A 25,061-nucleotide genomic window follows, 5' to 3' on the forward strand; every position below is an offset into this window, starting at 1 on the left:
ATAAAATTTTATTAAATGTTATTTATTAAGTAATTTAATTTATTACTTAATTTATTAAAACTTAATTTATTAAAAATTATCTGCTGGATCATCAATAAGTATGGTAGCAATTCAAAGAAAGGAGAAAGCTATGGGTCTGAATTTCCAAAGAAAGCTTCAAGGAATAGTCAGAGTTTAATCTTGGCTCTGAAATAAAAACATCTATACGTTACTTACTATGTGTCAGTTACTATACTAAATAGAGATAGGTTTATCTTTTATCTCTATCATTACTCTCTTCCTCTTTATGAAAGAACAATTCAGTTTGCATAGAGGCAAGGACATTACAGATGTGAGGAATGGGAAAAGAAGCAACTGAGACAAGAGAAATGTAGGGATTTGTTTCATGCATTTTTCAAGCAACACCACTGTCCAAATAAGCCCTTTTGAACTCCAGCATACCAGGCTTTATCTGTACTTTCCCACACAAGTCAATTATAGCCTGGACCATACTTCCTACACAATTCAAGTTCTCATCATTTATTGATAAAATAGCCCATGGCATTAAAAAAAAAAGTCTTCCATGCAAAATCATGGCAAATTACATGAGGAATAAGAATATTTTATTCTTGGGGCACCCGGGTAGATCAGTTGGTTAAATGTCTGACTCTTAATTTCTGCTCAGGTCATGATCTTATGGTTCATGGGCTCGAGCCCTACATCTGGCTCTGTACTGACAGAGTGAAACGTGCTTGGGATTCTCTCTCTCCCTCTTTTTCTGCCCCTCCCCAGCTCCCTCTGACTCTCTCTGAAAATAAATAAATAAACTTAATTATAAAACTTAAATTTAAAAAAAGAGTATTTTATACTTTAAGTTGTAGTCATAGAATTAACCTGACTTTCCTTGAACAATGAAAATGTTGCCAGGAAGAAATGATGCAATCTGAGGTAGTAGAAAGTATAGGGACTTTGTGACAGGTCACCAGAATTAGAATTCCTCCATTCCCTCCACCCCTGCCACTTGCTGTGTGACCATGGATAAATAAGTTAGTCTGAGTTTGTTTCCTTGTGTGTTAATTGAAGCTATAAAAATAATACCTGTAGTAGAAAATTTTTGTGAGGATTAAAGGAAATAATCTAGTTGAATGCCTTTTGGAAATCGAAAGGATTACAGAAATATTATTTTTATTATTATTATTATTACTGCTTTTATTATCATTTGCTGAACTAGGTATTGTTACATCAGGTGAATAAATTTAAGTTTGCTTAGAAGTAAATGATTACTATAAAATATATGCTTGGTCTCCCTTCAGGCGTACTAAACTTCAGCTCTGTAATATAAGCATTTAACTGTCTTTTCCACATAAAACTTATTTGTGACTCACACAGATTCCTTTGCCTTATGGGGATGTTCAAAACACCTCTATCTATTCTAGAAAATAAAATTTCTTAAGTTGTTGCTTTTTTCTCCAAGCCTAAGTGCATTTTTCATTTACCAAAGAAAGATGAGACAGCCAGAAGAATTGGTCTATTGCTGCCTCTTTAAAAGACTCTCTCTCTTCTTTCCATCGTTCCTGGCTTGTATTGAAACCAGATGGTAAAACCAAGACTGGAACATCCTTTGGTGTCCAGAAGGAGGCCAGTCTGGCCAAAGCATTGTCATTCTTGTCAGCAACCAGAGTCAAAAACATTTTTATAGTTAATCATCAGGAGTGCCTACTGGCTCTAACAGCCATGTATGCAGTATTTGTCAGCATGAAGGTTCTATCCACACCACAGATGACGCCATGTCGGCAAGAAATGTGTTTCGATATCCTTTAGCAATGAGCTGAGCAAATTTTCATGGCTGACTCCCAAAGCAAACAATGATATAAAATTTAGTGCCGGACTTCTTTTTCACCAAATTGTGTGGATACTAGTATCTTTCATTTATAAAACCTAACTCCTTCACAGCAAGTCTGCCCTGGAATACTCTTTAAAATATGGAAAGTTAAAGAACTGCAGCAAATTACTACAAATATTTTTATAGAAATTAACCCACCCTAAAATGAACTTTCATTTCCAAAGATGGAGAGTTGCAGTCTTAGACTCTGAGGAATCAGAGTAATTTCATGGATGAGGGCCCACCAATAAAATCCTGTCTCTACCTATATTCAGTAATTAATTATAGCAAGGAGGCAGGGAATATGAAAATAGCATGATTAGAGTAAATGCAGTATTCTTTGGAGCTCAAATAGAGAAGTTTTGGTGGCCACAGGAAAGGAATACTAACATTGTAAAACATGGCAAGGGCATAAGTTTATTAGGTCTTATATATAGCTGATGGAAGCTATTCATTTTTCAAGTACTATAGAAAAGGAAATCCAGATATCTGGAGAAGGACATTCAAAAACAGCTTCTCCACTTTACAGTTGAGGCTTGTCACCATATCAGAGGGACTCAGATGAATATTTCATGTGAAAGGTTCAAGTAGAAAAATTTGAAGGAGATGCCTAGAGCAGCAGAACTAAATTACGGTTACATATTACAGTATTGCAAGAGGATCTAACATAGGTCTGACTTTATTCTATAATGAAACTGTATATGTGTAATCAGCAAAACAGTGTTCAGGGCACAAACCATACAAGTTTCAGGTTGTAACTGATGAATGCTTGTAGAAACCAGAATCCTGTAATACTGACGTTACTCTCCCTACCATGATATATATATCCATAATGTTTGTAATTCATAATTTTTGCACAAAACAAAATAAAAATTTGTTGTGCTAACCCTAATATTCCTCAGCTAGTGAAAGTTAAGATCCTTAATGAAATGCATATTTATTTACTTTGGATTGATAACATTTGAAATCTGATGACCAATGTCTTTTTCTTTAAAAGTGATTCCAAAATTATCTAAGATATGTATGTGTAGGATGATTTGGTTTGGTTCGGTTTCTCTCCTTTTGAAATTAAGGGTGACTATCTTCCCATAGATAAACCCAGGTTTATCATCAGTAGTGCTCTGTTATTTTTGAATTAACACTGAGAATATTAATATGGTACAATAGCCATTAAAAGGGACAGAGGAAATTTTAAATAGACAGTAGTTAAAAATCATTAAGACTAAAAGATTAGCATGTGCTATTTTAAAAGAGTAACAATTAAAAAAATATTTTAGAGAAAGAAAAAATCTGAGAAATTTAGTCAGAGTTTTTGGTTTATATACTGTTATGTTATTCCTTGTCATCCCATGGTAAAGCATAAGAAAAATAATGCATCACATCTTTAAAAAGATAGCAGTAATGTAGGAGACAGTACATGGATTTCTTTCCAAGAGCTCACTAATTTAAATGTCTTTTGATTGGCCAATCATTTTCATTCCCAAGCAGAAATGATTGGAAACAAGCTTTCTCCAACCCCCCACTTTAGTTGTTAACTGAGCCAATCATTAAAAAGACCAGTTTTGAACCTACAGAGTAAATAGGTTCATACATTTAAAGAAACGTGGCTTTCTAACTGCCCTTTGGTAGATTAGAGATGCTTTATTTCATTCCTCAAGGAAAAGTTACTTGTTTTGCTTTCTGAAACATAAAGTGAGCTGCAAACAGCTTTACAATAAATTAAAATGTTCTGAAAAGAATCCTAATACTGAAAGGTATCTCTACTCATTAACCAAGGAGCTACTCATTCTGAATGATAAAAGTTGTATTAGGTTAAAAAGTATTCTTCAGAAAGGAGTTTCAGGATTCTGACCTTCTTTTACTTCGTTATTATATAAAAAGGGAGCTTGAAATCATCTAGAAATAATAAAAAAAAAATTTAAGCAAGGCCCCTGATACCAATTTTCTCTTCACATTTATATTAAGAAGCTAATAAAATATAGATTAAATAAAGCCAGAGGATCCATATAAGCCCTCACTTGTTATGTAAGGGGCCAGACCTTATGTAATATGCATTTTCTTACTAATTTTTCAAATTCTGAATGCTTTGTGTGATACCAAGGAATACTGAATACAAGGGATGTTTAATGTTTTTATAATACATATGCATTTGCATATGCACGGAGCATATGAGCTACTTTTGTCAGTAGTTTGGTGACATCTAGTGGAAATAGTGATTTGTAACCTACAATAAAGTTCAAATCCCATAGCAAAAGGGAATGGTTTGGGGATCAAGAACATGGGTAAACAATTGAAAACATTTCCCTACCTTCTGTCCTAAGTAACAAAAATGAGCACATTTAGGTAATCTTTCTGAGGAAAAGTAACTTAACATCCATGTCAATTACATTAAAAAAATTTTCTGATCAGAAAATACATGGTCTTGGCAAAAAATTTAGAATATAAACATACAAGAAAACAAAAATTATCTATAATCCTTCCACCCCCCCCAAAAAAACACTCATTGATATAGTGTGCCTTTTTCTCTAAGCTTATATATATATTTGTTTTTTTACTAAATTTGGAGTTCCTGGACATACAATTTTATATTCTAATTTTTTCACATTGTGTGAGCCTTTTTATCACATAAAATGTTTATGAGCATGTTATCAAATAAAAAAATAATTTTAATTATGAGAAACAGAGAACATTAATATTTTTTATTTTCAGAGTAGGATACAACAAGCGTATAATTTTGTGAATTCTATGAGGATCCAGGAATGATACAAAAACATGATTTCAGTAAAGCTCTTTCATTAGCACTGTTTTTTAAAAGACCTATCCATAGAAATGCTAAATATGTATTTTACATCAATAAAAAACCTTATTAAGGATATTAACAGATCCAAGGGTATTGAAAATGAATGAAACCCCATACCTTACCTGTGAAACACAAGTAGCCTAATAAGGAAGAATTAAATATTTTTCAAATAAATAATATTGTAACCAACATATAGAACTGTACAAAGGAGGAAGTTACGATCTTTAGGGGGAAAAGAAATGGAGAAACCCTCCAAGAAGAGATGACAGCTGTGCAGGACTTTGAAGAATGAAGAAGGATGAAGGGTATTAGCCGAGGCAAGAAGCATGGAATGGCTTGGTGTAAGTTGGCATCCCTGGAGAAAAGTCGTAACGATAGAAGATGTGACTAGAGAGGTGATGGCAGATGGTGAAGGATCTTTATCATGGAGGTTATGGAAACCCACTAAAAGTTCTTTTTTACGGACAGTAACATGATTACATTAGCATTTTATAAAATCATGCTGACTGCAGTGTGGAAGATGAATAGGAGAGGAAGGGACCAGCCAGTAGACTGCTGCAGCAATTCAGAAGGGAAATGGGGAGGCCGGCACTGAGAAAGAGCAGTGAGTTTAGACAGAAAACAAACAGTGGAAGGTTCTTTAAGAGGGGGCAAGTCATGGAATTCAAATATGCTGGATGATAGACACCTAGGTACTAAGAATGACCCTGAATCCTGCTTTAGGTCACTAATATCTAGAACAGCATTCAATTACTAGTAAGGAGGAAACGTGTGATTTTTAGATTGCACACTGCAACATGTGTAAGCTTGGACAAATCTTAATTTATATTATGATCATATGATAGCAGGGAAAGAGGTTTGTATGCACACCTTATCAGGCTAGTTCTGGTTCAGGTTTTCTTTGACAGAGGTCAAAGAAAAAGAAAATTTGGCATATCCTCATTACCCCAATGATTAAATAAATAGGTAGGTACATAGATAGATAGATAGATAGATAGATAGATAGATAGATAGATAGACAGATAGATAGACGCATGCCTCCACTGTGGGCGAGGAGTGGTTAACGTCTCTAATTGGCCTTAGCACCAAGCCAAGGCTCGGGGACGGAGGAGTGCTAAAGAGGTTTGAGACATAATCAAGGAGATTCAAAGGAAAAACCAATTTCAGCTGTCACAGAGATTTGTCTACATGCAGTGTCATTAGAAAGAGTAAATGACCTGCTGAACTCTTGGGTATCAAGAAGACATTTCTAAAATGTAGAGATCAAAATTATATTATTCAAAAGCTACATCTACGTGCCTCTGTGCATATGCCTCCATACATACAAAGTGGAGGGAGAGCTTTTAGAGCATGCAATGAAGACGCGGATTGCCGGAGCAGCGGTCCACTAGCAATCAAATTTACTAAGTTAACAGGAGCCATGTGTCCTGCACTTACCATGTGCTAGAGTCACCTGCTGCCAAGCAGTAGATGTTTTTAACTACCACTGATGGAGTGCTCACCTTGGGCTAAGTGCTTTACAAACATTCTCCAGTTTAATCCTTTCAACAACCTAGGAGTTTAACCCTATGATACTTAGGGGGAGGTTAAGCCATTTGCCCGAGGTCACTCAGCCAGTAAGTGGAGAAGCTAGGATTCAAACTCTTCTCCAACTCCAGATCTGTGCCCTTACCCATTACGCTGTCCTAGGTCAGCACTGTTCATTCATTTGTTCAAAAACTCAAGTTCTCTTAAGTTTTATTGTTATCGAATGCTTTTATGAACATAAGGAACCATGCATACCAGTAGCTAGATTCTGATATCAACATAGAGTTTCCTTCCTTCCTCAGACGTGTAGCTCCACAACTGACTGCAGTGTTCTCTTATTTTGTTTCAGAGCATACAGAGCTGGTGTGTGAGAGACAGGTGGCAGCCAGTTGCTATGGCAATTGCCTGTCATTAATGATAAAAGGTAATTACTACAGCAAATATCTGTTTAACTTGAAAAATCTGACTTGCCCGCTCTGCATAGGGGGCACACCCTTTATACCATTCCCTCTGCTCATAGCAGCCTATCTTCTTGTATAAACTCTGCCTGGACAATGTTGCTTTGCTGCAAAGAGCTAAGTAAAGCCTGACTTCTTAAAGATTTAGGAGAAGGAAGAGGAGATGAGTCACAGAAAGAAAAAGGCTAAAAAAAAAAAAAAAATTAAAGATACACATTTCCCTCCTCTACAGACTGTCTAAACGTGTTTCCCTTTAATTAAAGTGTGAAGGAAATAATCCCAAAATATGGCACAATCATGGACAAAGTTCAATGGCTGTTTGAATAACCACATGTGGCTAATTACTAGAGGCTGACTATAAGATCAAATAGTGTTTTAAACTGACTTAGAGAACTATGGAAAAGATGAAGATGTCCCAGAGGAAATGATTCTGAGAAATCCCTATACTCAGTATTATTTACCAATTTTTCCAAGTCAGCTAACAGCCCTTTTGATAGGGGAATTGTGCTTACTCTGTTGGGGGATAATGTAGAGTGAAAAACTTCATTAGTACCTTTTAGTTCAGTGTTCTACACAAGTTATAAAAGGACAGTCTCTAACTGTAGTACATTACAGACTGTGCTAGGTAAATGTTATCATTAAAAAACATGTCAAAGTAAAAAGCCCAGAAACTGGGACTCAACATAAAATCAAACGCCAATTTCATCTCTCTTTTCTTCCCACCCCAAACCTGGGGTTCAAACACTCTCCTCCCATTAATTTTTTTTGAAATGCTGGCCATTTTTGCTTGACACACCAGTGATGAATTTATAGGCATTATTCTCACAAACAGGAAGTCTAGTCTAAGGCCTGTTTCATAATTATCTTTTTCTTTTTTAATCCAGTTCTCATTACATTTAATACTCAACCTACAGACAAGTGGACAAGCTTTTGATCCAAGATAATGGACCATTCCCTACAAGAATACTCTTATTCCTTAGAGATTAATGTTCCAAGATGTCCAGAATCTTATCCCCAGAGTTTGGCCTGGTTACTGAGGTCATGTTTTGCTCTGTCTTTTATTATTATTATTATTAAGCCATAGAATAGCTAGAGCAGAAGGAGTTTGGGTGGGAAACAACCCAAGGGCTGGCTCACCCATACAGACTGCATAACACAGGTGGGAGAGAGGAGGGTTCACCAGTATTTATAATCCTTGAAACTGTGATTCTGAGAATCACAGAGATTCAAGCACCCTGGAGCCTGTAGTATAATGACCAGGCTCCTAACCCAGAAGCAAACATATTTTGATCAAGACAGGATGATTCTTTTCCATCTTGAGAGCCTACGACTGATGTCAAGAAGATTGGGAGTTACATACAGTCGTATTCAATTCACCTATTGCATTTCTTTTCCATGGTATGGAAATAAAAGCAGGAAGCCTGGAGGAGAAAGAAAATTGAGAGTAGAATGGAGGTGAAAGAAAAAAAGGGAATTAATTGGGTTTGAGGTATTTTGGCCAGTAGCACATCCTTGTTCATTGGGGCTATTACTGCCCTAAAAGGTGGGTGGAGAGTTTTGCCTGTTTTGATCCCTGATGTATCCCAAACCTCCTGAACAGTGCCTGGCACATGGTAAACTCTTGATAAATATTGTTGAATATACGAATAAAGCCATTTAATTCCATTTTATGCAATATTATTCTTTAAATCTTTACATCTTTGTTTAGAAAAACCAGATAGCCTATTAGGCTATAAATTAGTACCTGGAATAAAGAAACATTAATAAGAGTAAGCAAATCCCTGGGGCGCCTGGGTGGTTCAGTCGGTAAGGTATCTAACTTCAGCTCGGCCCTGAATGAGGCTCTGTACTGTCAGTGCAGAGCCCACTTTGGATCCTCTGTTCCCCTCTCTCTCTGCCCCTCCCCACTCACACTCACTTGCTCCCTCTCGCTCTCTCTCAAAAACAAGCTTTTTTTTTTAAGTTAAAAAAAAAAAAAGAGTCAGGGAGCCTGGGTAGCTCAGTCAGTTAAGCATCCTCCTCTTGATTTTGGTTCGGGTCATGATCTCATGGTTTGTGGGATAGAGCACCGTGTCGAGCTCTGTGCTGACAGTGTGGAACCTGCTTGGGATTCTCTATCTCCTCTCTCTGCTCCTCCCCTACTCTCTCTCTCTCTCTCTCTCTCTCTCTCTCTCTCTCTATATATATATATATATATATATATATAAACATTTATTTTAAAAAATAAGATACCACCTCACACCCGTCAGAATGACTAACATTAACAACTCAGGCAAAAACAGATGTTGGCGACGATGTAGAGAAAGAGGATCTCTTTTGCACTGCTGGTGGGAATGCAAACTGGTGCAGCCACTCTGGAAAAGAGTATGGAGGTTCCTCAAAAAGTTAAAAAGAGAACTACTCTACAATCCAGCAATTGCACTATTAGGTATTTATCCAAGGGACACAGGTATGTTGTTTTGAAGAGACACATGCACCCCAATGTTTATAGCAGCACTATCAACAATAGCCAAAGTATGGAGAGAGCCCAAAAATGTCCATCAGTGGATGAATGGATAAAGAAGATGTGGTATATAACAATGGAGTATTACTCGGCAATCAAAAAGAATAAAATCTTGCCATTTGCAACTATGTGGATGAAACTAGAGGGTATTATGCTAAGCGAAATTAGTCAGTCAGAGAAAGACAAATATATGACTTCATTCATATGAGGAATTTTTTTTTTTTCAACGTTTATTTATTTTTGGGACAGAGAGAGACAGAGCATGAACGGGGGAGGGGCAGAGAGAGAGAGGGAGACACAGAATCGGAAACAGGCTCCAGGCTCTGAGCCATCAGCCCAGAGCCTGACGCGGGGCTCGAACTCAAGGACCGTGAGATCGTGACCTGGCTGAAGTCGGACGCTTAACCGACTGCGCCACCCAGGCGCCCCTATATGAGGAATTTAAGATACAAAACAGAAGAACATAAGGGAAGGGAAGCAAAAATAATATAAAAACAAGGAGGGGGACAAAACATAAGAAACTCTTAAATATAGAGAACAAACAGAGGGTTGCTGGAGGGGTTGTGGGAGGGGGTATGGGCTAAATGGGTAAGGGGCTTAAGGAATCTACTCCTGAAATCATTGTTGCACCATATGCTAATTAACTTAGATGTAAATTATAAAAAATAAATAAATTATAGAAAGTTAAAAAATAAATAAAAAAATTTTTAAAATAAGAGTTAGCAAATCCAAATGAAATTAGCCTGAAAATTTAAGATATGGCTTCAATTTCCTTACCTGCTTCCTGCAATTTGCTTTGTTGGAGGAGATAAAAGGCATAGGTTTATTCAGCAGGCCTTACCCTAGTGAGGGATGTTCTCTAGGACCAAGGGAAGGGTAACCAGGAGGCCCCCATCAATTACTAAGAAAGTTAGTGAGAGGAGCAGAGATATAAAACATCCTTACCTACCAACCTCTAGAGAGTCCCCAGGAACTTAGGACAAACTGGACACAATAAGTGCTTCCTTTGAGTTCACCCTTCCCTTTTCCTCTCTTATTGACAGCAGGCTGGCTTTGTCAAAGAAGAAAATCATATTTGGATATCCCTGTTTCTTAATACACTTCCTCTCCCTCAACCACAGGCAAATTCCCTCCTGCCCTCCAGGAGACATGGCAATGTCTAGAGGTATTTTGGTTGTGACAATTAGCAGGGGATGCTACTAGCATCTAGTGAGTAGAGGCTAGGGATATTACTAAACAACCTATAGGCTCCTCAACAAAGAATTAACTGACCCAAAATGTCAATAGTACTGAGGGTGACAAACAATGCTCTACGTTATCTGGCACTTAGACTATGCCAGGTACTAATGTTAAATGCTTTTTATGCCTAATTTCATATAATCTTCACAAGAATCTTTGAAGTGGACCTTAGTATTATCTTCATTTTACACATGAAGACAATAGATGTTTACAGAGTTTAAGTAACTTGTCCCAGTGTCACACAGCCCATTAGTAGCAGAGCCTCTCTCCAAGCCCAGATCTTCCTGACTCAGAAACCACACACTACTGCCCCTCCCAAGTCCCACCAAGATGAGTTCAAATGCCCAGCCTTCCCTTAACAGATCATTACACTTAGCCATAGACACTACTCACTCCCAAAAAGTAGCTCCAACTAGGGGTATGTTTGGATACTTTCATTAGTTCACATTTTAAAAGTCACAACCCATATAATAATAAGGGGCACATAGCCCGTGATTCGTGCCAGACACCATTACAAGGGCTTTGCATTGTATATATTGACACATTGAGTCCTCCAAACAATCACACGACATAGGTTGTAGTATTGTCCTCATACAGATGAGGAAAGTGAGATTCAGAGAGGTGAGGTCACACAGCCAACAAAATGCAGAGATGGGATATGGTGGCAAGATCTCCAATTCTAGTTTCTCTAATCCTCTATTCTATTGTGTCTAGTATAGCTACAAAGCTGAAATGGCTGTTGAAGCCACTCAGTGGACTGTGACCCTTCCTCCTTCACAGCCTGCCTCTCGAGTACCTCCGCAGGAACTCATCTTTGCTCCCTTTGCTGTTCTTTGTAGAGCTGCCAAAACCTCAGTAGGTTGTGATACTGAAAGTAGGAAGATCAGAAATGAACTCTTCTCCAGTTCACTAGGCTCTAAAGGCAAACCAGCATCACCCTCACTTACTGCTTTGAAATTCTCTTTCATTGTTTGCATATAATTTCCTTTTATTAAGTGTGGGATTCAAGAAGGTTTTCAAATAATTACTACAGTTAGTCTAAATGTAAAAAAAAAATTAAAAGGAAAACTGTTTGCAGTTAGGATTTTCATAATTTCTTTAACGCTGCCTAAGTTATCCACATTTGCAGTTAAAAGTAGGACAATATTTTGGATGAAACAAAATGAATCCATTTGCCAAGCTGACCCGATCTTTGACATTTCTCTTAAGCCTCTCAATTTGTTATGGGAACTCAAGTAATTAGATACTTGAGCACTTTTTCAGAGAATATTTGTTTCATATCCTTGCTTATTATGTCTTAAAAGAACTTTATAAAAGTAAGAGGGTTAATTTATGGGCTTTCAAACATGAGTCAGTAGATACTGTGAATCATTTTTCCTCATCGATGCCCCTCGCGATCTCACAAATTCCATCAGAAAAACGTTCAACTCTTCTCCCTTAAAAAATGCATATTTTAATGGTACCTATATATAACTATAAATTAACATAAATATATACATCACCTACTGCCAATTAGTATGCACTTACAAGCAGTGCCCAATAACCCTGATGATAAGTGAAAGTACATCAACGATGAGATGTCCCTGAGAAATGAATGGGAATCTCAGCAAGTATTTAACTTAAGAGTTGGTGAAAGAGACTCATTACTGGCCTGGCTTCTTGCCTTGTTCGGTTTGAAACTTTGATTAAAAGAAATAACAAACATGAAACACTAATTAAACTGTTTGACCAATTTCCGCAAACAAGCAGGTCTAATTTGGGGAGCAAAAAGAGGGGACAGAACACTGCAGCTCTATCTGTTTTCCTACATCAGTTCTTTAATTCCTGATACCAGAGTTCGTGACCCAAAGACCTCCAGGTCTGCAGGGTAACTGACTCAAGGGTAAAGACAGAGGAAATCATATCAATTTGGTAAAGCTTGCTACAAACTATAGTTTGCATGCCTCCCTGAGGTTACAGGCTATGACTGCAACCTGTCCTGATCCTGGACCTTAACCTAGCAGGGCATGTTGTAAGCTGTGAAGAAAGTGTTTACATATAAATAGTCTTGCCTGGCTTGGGCAAGTAAAACTGTTCCTTTAGTTCTGTGCACACACAGCTTGGAGGCCAGTGTCCTGGGCATACCAGTTGTATCTCCACGTAAAATGAATGTCAGCAATACCCTAGTATATAATATTGTCTATTAGACAGTGTATAAAGGCCTACACTGTGTATACATACTGTAGCCACACAGAAAACATTACCAAATGAGCCTGCTTTTAGCCCACTGCCTCATACAGTGGTAATTAAGGAGAACCGCTTTTTGATTTGCAACTATTTGCTGTTCTACAGGAAAAACAGAGCTTAGACCATCTTGTTCCATTTGTTGTTTCCATGCTTAATCTTCTGATTCACGAGGAATTATTACACCCAACACCTATGGAGAATTTAATTGTTTGGCTCCTACTCCTCTGGCAAGTGTAATTATGGAGGAGGAGGATCTATAGATTAACATTTTTTAAAAGCTTTATCCAAGAAAAAATAAATAAGAGGAGGTGGAGTTTTTTGTAAAACCTCATATTGAATAACACCCAGTGTTGGAAAAATGCCAGTACTGAGCTTAAGAGAAAACATCAATGCCTAAATGGGAGGTCAAACCAGGGCCATGGAACCCAGAAGTTTGATCCCATCACCATTAACTTCGAGATCAGCATACTCCATCTATCCCATAAATATTTATAGATAATTGGGATACATTTTGCAGGTGTGTATGAAAATAAAAAATGAAGTGGTTTTAAATGAATTGGGGACAGGAAAGTTTTAGGTCTATTTTCATTGCTTTTTAGGGATAAAGTTCTATTTTTCTGCAACCAGATATGAATAAGGGAACTGTATTCCCCCTAATAGTAAGGCAAGAAAGATGTGATGTTTCATATTGTGGCAATACATTTTTGGGTGCTACTAGCAGTTGGTCTGCAGACAAATGAATGAGGATTGTATCAGACACCACAAGGGTCCTACCCATATTCCTAAGACCCTCCCAATTCATCAGAAGACTTCTAGCGGCCGGCAGCATCAGCATCTCTGTACCTGAGGTTTTTTCCTAGAACTGTAGAAAAACCATGTTGCCTAGAGTGGCAAGCCAATGACTCTTGAAAGTTGATGAATAATTAACCCAGCTACCTTACCCCTTAGATGGGGTAATTTGCAACATGTGTTTTAAACCCTTTTCCAGAGTTTCACTACAGGATTAGCTCCAGTTGCCCACAGAGGTAGCTAGCTTAATACCACATCCTTTATTGGCTGCCTTTCCTTCCTTGAATCACTTCCCTATTTCTCTACAGGTATTTTCTGCAAGGTATCGCTCCTTGTCTCACAATCTACTCTTGAGAAACCCAAATAAAGACAAGGTAGCTGCCTTAAAAGGGCACACCATCTGATTGGACAAATGAGATTAGTCGAGAACAGGAGAGGGATACCTGGGTGGTTCAGTCAATTAAGCGCCCAACTCTTGATTTTGGCTCAGTCATGATCTCACCATTTGTGAGATGGAGCCCCATGCTGGCAGCGCAGAGCCTGCTTGGGATTCTCTCTCTCCCCCTCTCTCCACTTCTCTCCCCTGCTTGAACTCTCTCTCTCTCAAAATAAATAAACATTTAAAAAAAAAACTTTTTTTAACTAAAAACAAAAGAAGAAGAAGAGAATAGGATACATAGGAGAAAAGGATGGGGAAGGGAGGGGAGAGGAGAAGAGAAGATCAATTGTATGGTAAATGTAATCATGTTGATCAGATACCATGTTAACAAATGTGATGTTTTGTTTCTTTGCTTATGATCTCTTATCCCTAGACATTTGATTCATTCATCCAACAAATATTTGTTGCACACCTACTACATTCCAGGCAATGGCACAGTCACAAATAAAAAAGTCCCAGCTTACATTCTAATGTATATATGATCACTCACAGATCATGTGGTTATAAGTGTTGCAAGGAAAAATGAAGCAGAGTGTATTAGTCTGCTCAGGCTGCCATAAGATATATGGACTGGGTGGCTTAAACAACATAAATCTATTTTCTCACAGTTCTGGAGTCTAGAAGTCCAAGATCAGGTTGCTACCAGGGCTGGTTTCTGGTGAGGCTTCTCTTCCTGGCCTGTAAATAGCCACCTTCTCTCTGTGTCCTCACATGGCCTCTTCTCTGTGGAAAGAAAGAGCTCTGGTGAGTTTTCCTCTTCTTGTAAGGACACCAGTTATATAGGATTATGGGTCCACTCTTGTGACCTCATTTAGCCTTTATTTACCTCCATCTAGGTCCTATCTTCAAATACAGTCATAGTGGGAGTTAAGGAATCATATGTGAATTTGGAGAGACACACAATTCAATCCATAGCACAGGGTAAAGGGATAGACAACTATAGAAATTGAGCTTATATTGTTCAAACTAGTAAGGAATTTAGCCCTAAAATTTATTCAGTATATGCTCAGAACAGGTATGGCTGCACAATAGTTGACTACTAACAGCACTGTGGATTTTAATATGATAAAATTTATGATGAAGACTCCAAAGTAGAATAGAATATATTTTACTCATATGGAGTAAAAATGCTTTCTCCCCCATTTTTATCTCTGTGATTTGTCTTAATCATGTTGCTGTGATCTCTAAAAAATAAAGTTATGGTATACAAAGTTTTCAGTTGATAGCAAAAGAAGATAATTTTCAGACTTGAAAGTCATGTTTCTAAACAGAAGGAATAAGTAAAACTGGGGTGTGAAAACCCTAACCCAACCCATAAGAGAGCAGGGGGCCTTCAGAACTGCCACACTATGTCTTGATGGGCTTCAGAAAATGGTGATCTTTTAGAAGAAGAAAAATTCCCATGTTAATTGCTAAGCTGTTTTCAGGAGCGGCCTGCTATCTCCAGAACATGCTTGGCTCTCTTTCAAATGCTATTCAACCTGATCAAATCAGAGAGCTGTATATAGACCACACATACAAAAAAAAAAAAAAAAAAAAAAAAAAAAAAAAGGACAGTTCACGCCCTCCATATAATTATATGGTACAAATAATAGAGTGTTTGTTAACTACCAGCTCTTTTTGCAAAGCCTATCAAATATCATAGAGAGTAAAATGCTGTAATTGCATCTGTGAACCTGTGTAACATTTACACAATGAGTTCCAAAGGTCAAGGTATATAATGCATATCAAATATATTTCTCTGATGAGCCTAAGAAGTTTGATATGATGTAAAATGAAACCGAGAATAGAATATATGTTTCTCTATAAGAGATATTACCTTCTTTGGCTTATTACCAAATGCTAAAATATTGTTTATTTTTAAAGAACCATGTATTAATTGCTCATTTAGAATTTTACTTATTGAGATTACAGAAGGATTTGATTCAACAAATGTTTGGTTTAACTTTTAGTCAATAGTAGGGGGTTTAGGGGCTCCTGGGTGGCTCATTTGGTTAAGCATCCAACTCTTGATTTCAACTCAGGTCATGATCTCATGGTTTCTGGGATCGAGCCTCATATCAGGCTCCACTTGACAGGAAGGAGCCTGGTTGGGATTCTCTCTCTCCCTCTCTCTTTGCCCTTCTCCCACTTGCACTCTCTGTCTCTCTCTCTCAAAAAAATAAACTTTAAAAAAAATAGGTCATTTAAAAATCCCAACTATGTTTTTTGCTATTGATACTGAGATCAAATCTAAGCTGATACCACCCAACACAAGTTGCTTAGTCCTTTCAAGAAAGGAACTTCTTCATGTTGGAGGGCCCCAGGGCTCAATCCTTCAGTCTCTACCTATAATTTTTCTTCCAGTATCTTGGCTTTAAATCCTTTTTTGTCATCCAGTGACTCACAAGTTTACTTCTTCAACACAGCCCTTACCTCCAAACTTAGGATTCATATACCCAAATGCCTACTTAAGATCTCTACTTAGAAGTCTAATAGCCATCTCAAAGACAACAGCTCCCAAAACTGACCTCCTGATTTTATTCCACCAAAGCTGTTCTACCCACAGCCTTCTCCATCCCACTTGATGAAACTCCATCCTTCCAGTGGCCCAAACCAAAAATCTGTCAATCATATTTTACTCCTTTCTTTCCCCCCACCACGTCCAATCTGCCAGAAAACCATATTGGTAATATCTTCAAAAAAATATCCAAAATCCAACTTTTTCTTACCTTTTCTATTATCCCAATGGTCCAAGTAACCAAAATCTCTTTCCTGGATTATATCAGCAGCTTTTCAACTGGTTTCCCTGTGCCATTTTTGAATTCCCTTCTAAGTCTGTTTTCACGACTACAGCCAAAGGATCCTTTCAAATATGTCAGATCATGTTACTCATCTGCTCATTTCACTCTAAATAAAATGCAATATTCCAATATGGACTGCAAGGCTTTAAGTGATATGGCCTCTGACCTCCTCTGACTAATTTCATTCTTACCACATTGGTCTTTTTGATGTTCCTCAAACAGGCCTGGCAAACACTCTTATTTCAACTTTGGTACTGCTGTGTCTTCTGCCAAAAATGCTCCTACCCCGGAATGGCTGATTCCCTTATCTCCTTCAAGCCTTTGCTCAAATGTCATCATCTTAATGAAACCTACCCTAACCAATCTATTTAAGATTGCAACTCACAACACTTCTCCTCACACCTCTGATGCCCTTTACCCTGCTCTGTTTTTATTTTAATCACCTCTTAAATACTGTGCCTTTTAATTATTTATGTTTATTGCTATTTTCCATCTTACCCATATAAATAAGAAGGCCCATGAAGACAGAGAGCTTTCTCTGTCTTGTTCAATGTTGTATCCAAAACCCAGAACAGTGCCCAACATAATAAATATTTGTTGAATTGAGGCAATATCTTTTTTAACTTGTTTATCCAGAAATATCACTAGGATTTCACTGTAAGAAAAAACAAATCCTCCAAGAGAAGGGACTACCCATGCTGACTACAAACAACAACAACAACAACAATAATAACAAAGGCAACCAAATGAATTTTTAATTTAAAAATTCCAAAAATTTTATTTAATGATGTGTTTGTCAGGAAAAAAAAATGTATAAAACTTGGAAATAGCCTAAGGAGATGGGTATTCTTTAAGTGCAAAGCTAGGCTCGGCTTTATACTGTGGGTTATTTTCTACCTCTGTAGGGGCAGAGGTTAACATGTAGGTGTTTTGTTCCATAAATATGCAAATAAACTTCTGTCCAATGAAACAGATGACCTCAAGGTTTGTGATCCTACTGGACATTAACTAATTTTGTATCTAATCTGGCAATCAGTTAAATTTCCTATAGGTACCTAGCTTCTCAAAGCTCTTTGTTCTAATGTAACATCTAACTGGTTTCCTTATTAACTTATGAGATAAAGTAAAAAACAAATTTTATTTTTTTAAGTAATCCCTGCACCCAGCGTGGGGCTTGAACTCACAACCCCAAGATCAAGAGTCACATGCTGTACCAACTGAGCCAGCCAGGTACCCCAAGATGAATGAAATCTTTGACATTTTTTTTAAATTTTTTTAAATGTTTATTTATTTTTGAGAGAGAGGGGAAGAGAGAATGAGAGAGAGGGGGATACACAGAATCAGAAGTAGGATCTAGGTTCTGAGCTGTCAGCACAGAACCCGACGCAGGGCTCAAACCCACAAACTGTGAGATCATGACCTGAGCTGAAGCCAGATGCTTAGCCAACTGAGCCACCCAGGTGCCCCCTCTTTGACCTGTTTTCATTCTACATATCCATAAGAGTCATGATTTAGCCTTTTTGAAAATTATATTTTAACATGTCAATGATCAGTTATCACTTTTAGTATTTGGGAACTACAATGAAATGTCTCAAGAGTTTGTAAAAGAGACAGATAAGATTATTGGCAAGAACATAAAAGAAAACTATATTATGTTCATTTACACAACCATTCAATGTGTTTAAGTTGTCATTCTTCGTAAGTTTTTCTTTTTCATAAGTTAATGTATAAATTTATCAGAATCTTAACAAAGTGCCATCAAGTTTTTTCTTGTTTTTGTTATTTGCTGTTTGTTTGATCTTTGAAATCTAAGTTCATTTGGAAAAAATAAATAAGAATAGTCAGGAAACCAATAAAAGGGAAGAGCTATGAGGATTAGTCTTACCAAATATTAAAAAATATTATAAAGTCTCAATAATCTAAAAGAATAAATAGATATAACAATGTAACTAACAGAAAGAGACCCAGATACATAAGGGAATTTAGCATAATTTGAAATATAACAGGGTGACACCTTAAATCTTTGGATTAAAGATAGCTCATTAAATGAGTTGGGATAAATCTGGAGAGAATACTATGCTGTATTCATACCTCACACTTTTAGACCAAATGGCTTTAAGATTTCACTGTAAAAAATGAAATCACATATGTATCAGATAAAAATCTGGGAGAATTCCTTTATATACTTGAAGTAGGGAAGGCCTTTCTAACTATTACTAAAAATCCTGAAGTCCCTCCCCAAAATATATGCTAAATTTAGAACTCTTTAAATATGTATATACTATGTATATATGTATTTTCCTCCCACATGTAAAACATTATATACACAAAGTAGAAATATAACCAAGAAACTTGAAAAAGCATTCACATCTCATATCACAGATAATGGACTAATCATATATATATTTTTTAAGTCACATAAAGAAAAAGAATAAGAAAAATAAGAAAGACAGTAAGAAAAAGATAATTCAATAGAAAAACAAAGTATAAGAACAGCCAGATCACAGAAAAGGAAATACAAATGGCTCTTAAATACCTATCTTCAAAACTATTCTTTATAAGATGACAAATGCAAAATAAAACTACACTGAGATTCAATTTTTCACTTATATTGGCAAAAATTCAGACATTTGAAAATACGTTCAATTGGCAATGCTATGGAGAAACAGGAACTCTATACATCAGGAATATAAATAGGTATAACTCTATTTATGGGCTCTAGTCTCTATGGAGAACAATTTGACAACACCTGTCACAATTACTTATATATATCCTTGACCCAGCAGTTCCTTTCTAGAGTTTATCCTACAGATAAATTTGCATTTTTTCATTTTTCATATTTGTATATGTGCATATATGTACATATATGTACATTTGCATACACAAATGTGCAAAATGATGTCTGTACAAGTTTAGTCCCCACAACATTATTTAGAATGGAAACAACTTAAATATCCATCAGGGATGACTGGTTAAAATAAAAAATTAAAACCCATGGTACAGCCATACTGTAGAACATTTGGCAACTGTAAAAGAAGAATTAGAGTACTCTGAATGTACTGCTGTGGAAAGATCTCCAACATTTAAATGAAAAACCCAAGTGGAAAAATGCACAAAAGAGTTTAAAATCCTAACTTCTGTGTTAAAAAAAATGGAAAAATAGAACTTTCCTTATATGTGCAAAAAAAAAAAAAAATACTTGGAAACCATTCACAAGAAACTAATAACAATGTGTAGCAGCCAATAAGTTCATCACTCAGACCTGCTGCTGCAGGGAGCATACCTGACATATGGCCTTAGCTGTGGGCCCTCTGGCTCTACCACCGTGTTTGTGCCAAGGCCAACTTCCCAGACAATGTCCAAGCAAACCCATTCCAGCAAGTCAGAGGGTCCCTGGTACAAGAAACTCCCCATCAGCCTTGCTTGTCTTTCATGGAACTGCGTTACACTCTGAAATCCCAATTCTCTTTCCTTCTCTCTCCTTCCAGATATCAGACCTGCATATCTAATCCTATTTTGGTGTCTACTTCATGATGGACAAAGGTTACCCTTTGAGGGGTGGAAAATAACACAAATGTGGAGTTGGAATCATTATTTTTGAGCCATATAAATAGATTACGTATTCAAAAATTAAATATGAAAATACTCTTTAACAATGGTTTTTGAAGGGTTATTCTAGTATCTCTGTGACAGGGTTACCTGTCTTAGACGCTACCCCTGGCCCACTGAAAGATATCTCTTAGAGATCCAGAAATGGGCATTTAAAGGTCCTCTGGTGATACTATAATTTTTAGTTACAGGATTAAAAGATTAAACTATAAAATGAGCATGAACTAACTGGGCCAAAAATTACACATGTAAAATGAACTGAAGGAATCAGAATGGTCAACCCTAAACATCTAAACAATGAACATTTGGATTGGTGAAGAGGGTAGCTAGAATGAAAGATCAAACATCCAAACGTGGCTTTTCTAAGCTTTTTTCCAGGACAGAGGAAATAGTACTCAAAGGACTTCAGGTATTCTGTTTTTCTTTGAAAAAACTAACCCTCCCCTAAGAAGGATGGTTGCTGATATCTTCCTGCAGTCATTAAATATTAAATAACCTCATTCCGTTTATTTGATACGCTGCCCACCAAACAACTTTGTAATGATAATTTGGGTTGCCACATGGTTCTGCCTAATTGGAAGAAATTGACGGTTTCTAAAAAAATTTAAAAAAAAAGAACTTTATTATATTCTGTAACAGTATGAAAAACACCATGTATGACATGTAATTTATTTCATTCAAATTATGCCATTCTTTTTACTTACTACCCACTTCTAGAAATGCTTGTTTTTATTTCATTTTCATTTTCTAATTACCAGACCTGTGATGTTCCAATAAAAAAATTAACTCTTGGGACCCTTATGTGGCTCAGTAGGCTAAGCTTCTGACTCTTGATTTTGCCTCAGGTCATGATCTCACAGTTGATGAGATTGAGCCCCCCATCAGCCTGTGCTCTGGGCATGGAGCCTGCTTAAGATTTTCTCTCTCTCTCGCTCTCCTTTTGCCACTCCCTGACTTGCACACAAATACACACACACATGCGTTCTCTGGCTCTCTCTGTCCCTCTCTTTCTCTCAAAAAAAAAAAAAAAAAATCAACCCTAGAGGCACATGGCTGACTCGGTGCGGCACACAATTCTTGATCTCAGGGTTGTGAGTTTGAGCCCCACAGTGGGTGTAGAGATTACTTTAAAAAAAATAATAAAGGGGTACCTAGGTGGCTTAGTTGAACATCCGACTTCGGCTCAGGTCAAGATCTCGCAGTTTGTGAGTTGGAGACCCACGTTGGGCTCTGTGCTGACAGCTCAGAGCCTGGAGCATGCTTCAGATTCTGTGTCCCCCCTCTCTCTCCGCCCACCACTACTTGTGCTCTGTCTCTCTCTGTCTTTCGAAAATGAACAAACATAAAATTTTTTTAATAAATAAATAAAAATAAAAATAATAAAATCTTTAAAAAAGTCAACTCTTAAGGGGCGCCTAGGTCGCTCAGTCGGTTGGGCATCTGACTTCAGCTCAGGTCATGATTTCACAGCTTATGAGTTGGAGCCCCGCGTCAGGCTCTGTGCTGACAGCTCGGAACCTGGAGCCTCCTTCTGATTCTGTGTCTACCTCTCTCTCTCTCTGCCCCTCCCCCGCTTGTGCTCTGTCTCTCTCTGTCTCTCAAAAATGAATAAATGTAAAAAAAATTTTTTTTTAAAGTCAACTCTCTAAAAGTCTCTGCTTATAGCTTTATTGTCAAACTTATTTTGCCAAAATAGGCAATATAAAACCAGGTCTTGTTAATTAGAAATGCCAGGGACTTCTATTTCTCTTTAAAAATGTAATCCCACATAGTTAAGGGGAATATTAATATTACTTTAAAGCATACATTATTTTTGATTATCTGGTTTCATTGCCATGAGGTCACAAAAAGAATGGTGGGCACTATTTTGAAGGATCTCTTCTCATGGGATATTCTGAATCAAACAAGTAGTGACATTTTACTATATGGTCTTCATTCTATGGCTAGCCTTAGTTAGCTATTGCATCTGCTTGCAAATACCAATTAATAGTCATTTTTCTACTTAACTTTCCAGAACGACTATCCAAGTCTAACCATTCATCTCTGATCTGCAATTGCAACTTTATTCTATAATTTAAAACATTGGCGTTGCAATATACTGCTTTTTGATGCAACAAAACCCATCATATTCAATGATTTCTTGGGCTATTACTCCAAATCTTTAGAGGTTTTATATAACCATGTATACTCTATAAGCAAGTAAAGATAAAAATTATGTGCCATGTAGTATAATTGAAAATTATGTGCCATGTTGTATAATTGAATTTGGAAGGAGGGAAGGTAAGAGAAGGAAAAAGATCTCACTATACTTAAAGCGTGCCTTTCATTCTAAATGTTTGAAATGAAACCCGTGATGTAGGATAGAATTCCTATGAAAGTACTGTTCTCATTATGTCTTCAGTTTGTATGCAAGCCTCAGCTGTGTTACTTTTATTGCCGTTTTCAGCAAGAATTCAGGAACGAATGAAAGGATGGAAACTCAAACAGAATGACTAAACTGTAATACAAAGATAATGAACTCCAATGTAACAGGACAGCAAATTAGAAGGCTGGGAAGTTGTTAGCCATAAAAAAGAAAAAGAAAAAGAGCTTTATTTCCACACTTTTGAAGCATTCTTTGGAAACCAGAAAAATCTAGCAATACAGTTAACCCAGTTACTGTCAGTTCAATTCTACTTTCAAAAGAAAGCCAGGCTAACATTTTAAACAGCAATTATGTTTTATGAAAAGGGAAGAAGGAGTGAGAAGAACATCAAAACCCTCAAAAGCATGCCAATGAGAAACCAATCAGAAAGCAGGTTAGGATTTCCATTCACCCCAGCTTTTTGAAATAAGCATTTCCTGTCCTTAGCACCCTCCACTTTATCAGCCTCACAGAGACCTGGGGGATATCAGAAGTGGCTACCAAAGGGATTCATATGCTAAACTGAAACACCTGCTTTCCAAATCAAAGGAAAAATGAGTAAAACATGGACCACCCACCCAGTCAGAAACAATGTACTTTGAGTTGGGTCGCTTTTATGCCTTTTTCTTTTTAAGTGATTCACCAGGAGTCTTAGAGAAGATGGGTCACTTTGAGCATATCCCAGGAAAGCTACCCTACAATAAGTTGTAATCATCCGAAACACTAAATCAAGACCAAGATTCTTCTGCCTGGTAGACATGGTGATGCACCAGTGATTGATTACAAGTGGAGATTACAAAACAATAACAAATTGACCACACTCTGGAATGGCCTTTCAAAGTTGCAAAATCCCAATCAGAGTATCCCATTTGAATATTCCAAGTGAGTTTTTTGAGTTTCCAAAAAACTTTCTTTAAGGGAAAAAAAAAAATTCTCAAAATCCATAAAATTATCTTAATACATAATCCAGTTAAGATTTTTAAATCTGATCAAATACCATTAATAAAGAAAATTACTTCTTATATATTTTTTCTTATTGTCAAAAACATGTTTTGAGATTATTTATGAAACCTCTTTCTTTTTTTGTTCTAACCCTGCGAGCTAAACATGTTCCATTTATTTTTAAATGAAGTGAAAATTAGCCAGGTGTGTTAAATAAGCTTTCTATACACAGGTCTAAATATTGACAAAGGGAGATGTGTCACTGGAAAAATCATCAGTCTGGCAATTATCACGTTAGCATGTTAAGTGGAAAAAGATGTGAAACTTCCAAATGTGTCAATACAGATTATTTCATTTCCACTAGCTATCAGCTATACTGTGAACATCAGTTCTTTAATGTACACTAAGCAAACAGTTCGGCTAAAAAAAATTTCTCTGTGCCTGGAAAAAAAAGAAAAAAGAATCACAAGGTCTGGTGCGAAATCACATATGTTTCTAACTACTTATTCAAATAACCTAAAAGAGGGAAAGGGAGTACAAATGGTGACGAAAGAACTTTATGTATACATCTGTGTCTGCACTCCTTTTTCACTGAGTTACATGAGTGATCCCCACCATTCTCATTAGTCCCAAACCCAGAGTATTTTCGATAAAAATAGCAGTGGCATTTGCAAAGGGGCATCATATCACTACACTTACGGTACTAAGAAAATAAAATATTTCAGTTGCACACTTTAGACTCCTGTGAACTACACTCGAAGATGAGAGAAAGTGCTATTAATTTTTGGCCTGTGAAACTGAATAAATAAAAACTCATTTAAAATGGAATCCAGAGGACAGCAGTGGAAGCTTGCACCACTATCACTCAAGGTCAATTGCAGACCCCCACAAGAAGAGGCTGACTTTACTACCCCAGCAGGAGAAAGACTTTCTCCTTGCCCAGCAATAAACACGGCCAGTAAGAAAATACCACAACTCAACCAACAGGAAACAGTTACCACCCTGAACTCTTGTTTATATCCTCCAATGAACTTCATTCAAAGTAGCCCTTCCCAACTTCCTCCTTTTCTCTATAAAGTAGACTTCCTCTACGTTAACCTCCAGACTTGCCTCAGTTTGCCATACTTTGTGCATCCTGAATCGCAATTCCTCTGCTATTCCCAAATAAACCCATTTTGGTGGTAAAAATAGCTGGCTATTTAAGTTTGGCAGGTGTGATTAAGAAAGAATCAGATGCAGGGGCACCTGGGGTGGCTCAGTCGGTTAAGCTTCTGACTTCGACTGAGGTCATGATCTCACGTCATGATCTCATCGTCCCTGAGTTCGAGCCCCACTCTGGGCTATATGCTAACAGCTAGGAGCCTGGAGCCTGCTTCGGATTCTGTGTCTCCCTCTCTCTCTGACCCTCCCCTGCTCTCTCTGTCTCTCTCTCTCTCTCTCTCTGTCTCTCAAAAATAATGTTAAAAAAAATTTAAATTATA

At 37.1% G+C, this 25,061-nt stretch overlaps 1 long non-coding RNA gene across 2 annotated transcripts in view; it reads left to right on the top strand.

The window, feature by feature from the left end:
- The window catches only part of LOC123583499, a 38,378-nt gene extending 13,563 nt beyond the window's left edge, over window positions 1-24,815 (top strand). Inside the window, exon 3 of one of the 2 annotated variants that reach the window (XR_006704908.1) lies at window positions 22,681-24,815. This is a non-coding gene — a long non-coding RNA (uncharacterized LOC123583499). Of the gene's footprint in view, window positions 1-664; window positions 712-22,680 lie in introns of those variants that run through there. The other variant, XR_006704909.1, reaches the window with a different exon arrangement.
- Window positions 24,816-25,061: the final 246 nt, after the last annotated feature.

Source organism: Leopardus geoffroyi, chromosome B3, assembly GCF_018350155.1.
Source record: "Leopardus geoffroyi isolate Oge1 chromosome B3, O.geoffroyi_Oge1_pat1.0, whole genome shotgun sequence".
NCBI lineage: Eukaryota > Metazoa > Chordata > Mammalia > Carnivora > Felidae > Leopardus > Leopardus geoffroyi.